Source organism: Gastrolobium bilobum, unplaced genomic scaffold (genome assembly GCF_033153095.1).
Source record: "Gastrolobium bilobum isolate Gb01-03AN ecotype WA unplaced genomic scaffold, APGP_CSIRO_Gbil_v1 utg35083, whole genome shotgun sequence".
NCBI lineage: Eukaryota > Viridiplantae > Streptophyta > Magnoliopsida > Fabales > Fabaceae > Gastrolobium > Gastrolobium bilobum.
Window position 1 is genome coordinate 10,992 of NW_026897432.1, and position 5,336 is coordinate 16,327.

A 5,336-nucleotide genomic window follows, 5' to 3' on the forward strand; every position below is an offset into this window, starting at 1 on the left:
AGAGGAATTGATACGTGGGTAGTCTACATTGAGGTAAAAGTTAGTGATACATAAGGAATTGATACGTGGGTCACTTGAAGGAAGATTGTGAGCAGGCTGAGACTTTAGTTTTAAAGAGAAGAAAATAAATAAAAATATGGATTTGGAAAATTTCTTAATAAGATTAAAGTTTAACCCTCCCATAAAAAAACAAAAAATAAAAAAAATGATTTGTGTTATTTTATTTGGGGAATAGGAGAGATATTCGTACTACTGTTGATCAGATGAGAGATAAGAGACCAGGGATCAGAGTGAGAGTGATATTTTTACATCAAAACCATTAATTGTTTTCCATTGATTGCGCTGGTTAGTCCTCAGTATTATTACTTAATGTAAAAGTTGTGATTTGACAAGAGCTTGATTATTAATTGCTTTATCCAATGATTTATCCAATGATTATTAATTGCGCTGGTTAGTCCTCCGCCATAAAAAATACTTTATCCAATGATTTTGGAGGACATAAGGGCAGGTTCAAATGGTCACGTATAAATGCAGCGTAAACCGAAGGGTCATCCTCAAACAGGTATCTATAATAGCCCTAACCTAATTAATTAGCAAATAGCATGTAATTAAATAATTGAGCATGTTTTAGTGAGTAAAATTAAGTATAAGGCTTAATGAAATGAATCTGAGTCACTTTGGAGTTAAAAAGTGTACTCAGTGAAAATTAAGGGGTATAAATGGGTACTGGCGAAAGTGCCCAAAATATAAAAATAAAAATAAAAATATTCCAAACTTTTGGGTAAAGTTTGGTAATTATTGGAGTTGAATAGATAGACGAACCAATACCCGCTTAAAGCCACTTAACCTATGTTAAGTGACTAAAAGCCAAAAGGAGAGAAGAAAACCCATCCCCCCCCCCCCTGAAACCGTCGAGCCAGCATCAGAGAAAAGAAGAAAGGAAGAAGAAGGAGAAGGAGGGAAAGGGAGAGAGGAAAAACCTAGAGAGTTCAAATCTCAACCATTTTGAGTGATTCCAAAGCCTAAACCACTCCAAATCTCCTCCTCTTTCATAATCCAAGCTTAGTTTTGAGTGGGGAGCATTGTGGAGAGGGATATTGGCTCTCAAAAATTCGGCCCTTTGGTGAAATTTGGGGTTTTGAGTGCTTCTACCTCCATGGAAGCTTGAGGTGCCATCAATCCTTGGTTGTGTGACCATTGGTGGTAAGATTCTAACCCTTGAACCATGTTTTCTTGGAAATTTCATGATATAGGGTTTTGAATGAATAGTGTTATGGGTTTTGTGAGAATTTGAGTAAATTGGCTATGTTGTGGTAGAATTGAGACTTAGCACATGTTGAGAAAAATACTAGGAATGTCATTTAATCGGTAAAAATGAGCCTAGTTAGTTAAATGACTATACTTGGTATATTGCAAGATTATCATGCTTGTTGAAGAGTTTTCTTGCAATTATGATCAATGGGTTGGCTTGGTTGATTGATGATTGGATCCTTGTGATGTCTAGGATTGAGACATTTGGACCAACCGTGAGTGATCAACCATTGGAGCAAACTATGGAGCTTGATTAGCTCCTTGGAATAGGTAAGCTCTTGCTAAGTTGGGATGTAGAGTTGTTGTGATATTAATGAGTATATATGAATATTCATTGTATAGAATGATTGATGCTATGGCACCTTGGTGTAGGTGTGTTACTTGTAAGTCATCGTTGAAACCAAAGTTGATTGGTTGCTGAACCGTTGGTGGTGAACAAAGGTTGAACGGAAGCTTTGAGGTAAGCCTTCGGACCTTGGGTGTAATTCCCTTGATTGTTCCACCAAGCCCTGAAAGGGTAGTGGTAATTATAGTGTATATAAATGCAATGAAATAGTGTAATGCTTTGTTATACGTATGTGTATGCATTTGGTGTGGCATAGGATGGTGTTTCCCTATGTGGTATGTTGCATGACGATGCGTAAATCATACTTGGTAGTTAGCTGGCCAGTAGGACTATTTGCATCTGAGTTTCCTTAGGACAGCTTGAGAGCTCGAGGGATTTCTCCTGGAGATGTATTGCACTTTTGCATAGATATGTATTTACTGCATTATTATTATTATTGTTATTGCTATTACACTGATATGGAACTGTGGGGTGGAGAGATGCTCCAAGGACCCCTGGTTTACTGGATATATTCGTATATCTCACCCCGTGTTGTGGGGACCCCCTTTCAGGTAAGGATGCTGCAGGAGCCTCTGGTGGCAAGTGGCCATATTTGGATTAGCATATGCATGAGGATCCTAGATGTTGATATTATACATGTTGTTTTGTAGCTTACATGTATAGGATTGTAAATCATAGACCATTGATAGATGTATGATTTGTATATTGGAATGGACTTAGCCTATGCTCATGCCTTTGGTCACCTCTTTTGTTGATGGGAGCCAAGGGAATGATCATAGTGTTTTGTAAGCTAAGTTCCATGATTTGTAATGGATATGTAATATAAATGATGTCTACTTGAAATTCAATATATGCATGCTTGTTATGTATTGAGTTATTGAATTGGTTGGGCTGAGAATCAATTAGGTACCTTTTGTTTAAATTGGGAAACGATGAGAAAACAAAGGTTATGCTGCCCAAACTCTAGCTAAATCTCATGAGGAGAGGTTGGATGAGTGCTAGGATTTAGCTTTGGGGCATGGACAATTGGGGTTTAGACTTGGACTTGAAAATGTGGGAATTGGAATTCCCTGGCAACGCGCTTAAGCGTTCAGGAGCGCGCTCAAGCGCCCTGCTGCCCCTGTGAGTGCCAATGCATTCGGCCTCCTCGCACTGGAGCGCCCAAAGTGGGGGCTTAAGCGCCCAGGATTGCGCGCTGGAGCGCCCTGGCTTGCGCTTAAGCGCCCTTCGCTGCAGAAAGATGGGATGCTTACTGTCCCCTCGAGTTTTAGCGCCCAGAGTGGGGCTTAAGCGCCCAGGGTTGCGCGCTTGAGCGCCCTGGTCCGCGCTTGAGCGCCCTTAGCCTCTGAAGGAGGAGATGCTTCTGTCTCTGCGCGCTAAAACGTCCCAATGGGAGCTTAAGCGCCCAGGATAGCGCGCTTGAGCGCCCTGATGCGCGCTTAAGCGCCCATTTACACTGAAATACCTGATGCTTCCTGCCTCCGTGCGCTTAAGCGCCCAGATGGAGGCTTTAGCGCCCGATAACGCGCGCTTGAGCGCCCGGTAGCGCGCTGAAGCGCGCGGGGCCTGTGACCAACACTCTCTTGTGTTGCTTCAAATTGTCATAACTTGGGCTACAGTGCTCCGATTTGAGCGCGGTTTGAAGCCACTCGTAGCTAATGTAGAGATCTACAATATAGTAGAAGTTATGAAATAAATAGGAAGTAAATTAATGGTTTAAAAATGGAATAAGAACATGATGTTAAGCTTAATTTATCTGATTCCGCAAGGTGATATGGTTATGATCACGAAATTGGGTATTATAAGTTCGGTATGTCTTAAAATGAAAAATTTATCCGGATTTTAATTGAACCCGTGTGATTGTAACTGCGCTTAATATCATAATGTGATGTTAACAAACCGGTTCTAGAACGGGGTGTTACAGTATCCAAATGGGAGGTCGACAGTATTAGGCTCTTCGTCTTGTGGCCTTGACGAAGAAGGCAGGTCTTGTCGTTGTTCCGTGCGTCTCTCACCTTCGGCATTGCTTGCTCTTCTGCAGCCCGCCATTTTTACAGAATACCTACAATGAAAGTGGAAACATAAGACAAGAAAGGTAAATCTTTGCACTCACAACCATACAAAATGCAAAATCATGAAAAGGGAAAAAATCTCCGAATCCCTAAAGTTTATCTTCATGAATCAATATGAAAAACTCAAGAGGTACAACGTTCTACCATAAAACAGAGACAAAACACGCAATGAAAATAACTTGTGTACAGAAAAAAACAAAACAAAACATAAAACATAATGCAAGTTAAAAAACATTACCTAGCCTTTATGTTTCACGAATTAGAGCATTTTTATGGTGCAATCCACACACCTAGGGGGAGGGTTTTGGGTTGTTCTTCTGGAGGACGTCCGATTTGGGGTTTGGGAGAGAGGTTTAATCGACTAAGGTTTCAATAAACCCCTCTGCGAATGGGGGGGGGGGTTAAAAAACATTTTTGTCGCAGTTTAATCGATTAAATAATTCTTTTAATCGATTAAACATCCCCAACTAGTTTATTTTTATTATATGGGTTCATCAAACCCCAACTAGTTTGTGATATGTTAGTTTTTGTTGTTGTATTCATTGTGATTTCTTATTTTTACTTAGGTTCTGATTAGTGGATGTTATGTCATGAAACAGATTGATCAAAATGTACACTTAGAGGAAGAAAATCCACAAGGATAAGGATGCTGAATTTGAAGAGACTGTTGCACAGGTTATTATTGCCATCTATGTTTTGGGAGAATAAGCCTATTTTTGTGAACTCACTACTATACTCTTTATTGAAACTCAGCAATTTGATTGATGCCTTTGTGCAGTACTTATTTGACTTGGAGAATACCAATCAGGATCTGAAAAGTGACTTGAAAGATCTCTATATCAATCAAGCAATGTAAGGGTGTTATGAATGATGAATTGATGTATGTTTTGTCACCAAAACTTTCTTTCTCATCATCCATTCAAACTTGTTTCATGCAGTCAAATGGATGTGTCTGGGAATCGCAAGGCTGTAGTCATCTATGTCCCTTTCAGATTGAGGAAGGCTTTCCGCAAGATTCATCTTCGACTTGTCAGAGAGTTGGAAAAGAAGTTTAGTGGGAAGGTTGTTTTTGGTTCTGCAATGCACCTTCATATGAAATTAAAGTGTCTTTGATTTCTCTTAGCTTGTATTTTCCTAATGTATTTGTTTACCATGTCATGCTTGCTACACAGTTTTCTGGGTCACCCAATTATATTAACTGAGGATTGTACCAAATCACAGGATGTTGTCGTGATTGCCACAAGAAGGATTGTGCGGCCGCCAAAGAAAGGCTCTGCTGTTCTTGTGTAATTTAGAAGTTACTTTAACTGCAGTCCATGATTGCTGGAGGATTTTGTGCATTTTTATTTTTTGTTGTGCAAAGTTTTCAGATATTTTTTGATTTTTCAAAAATAATGAAGGTAACACCTGTGAATTTTATGTTAATTTGGTTCTTATTTAATAAATTGTTTATTAAACACTTGATGACAATGTATCAATTTGCTTTATTTTGTCAAGTGAAGCGCAATAACACTGGTTAATTGGTTTCAGAAAGGAGACAACTGTGTTTCTGGAGTTTACAGGAACTCACGGAAAAGATGGTGTGTAAAATAATCCTTGTTATAAAA

The 5,336-nt window shown here is 39.3% G+C and overlaps 1 pseudogene; it reads left to right on the top strand.

The window, feature by feature from the left end:
- Positions 1-4,338: 4,338 nt before the first annotated feature.
- LOC133306860 (small ribosomal subunit protein eS7y-like) lies at positions 4,339-5,019 on the top strand (annotated as a pseudogene).
- Positions 5,020-5,336: the final 317 nt, after the last annotated feature.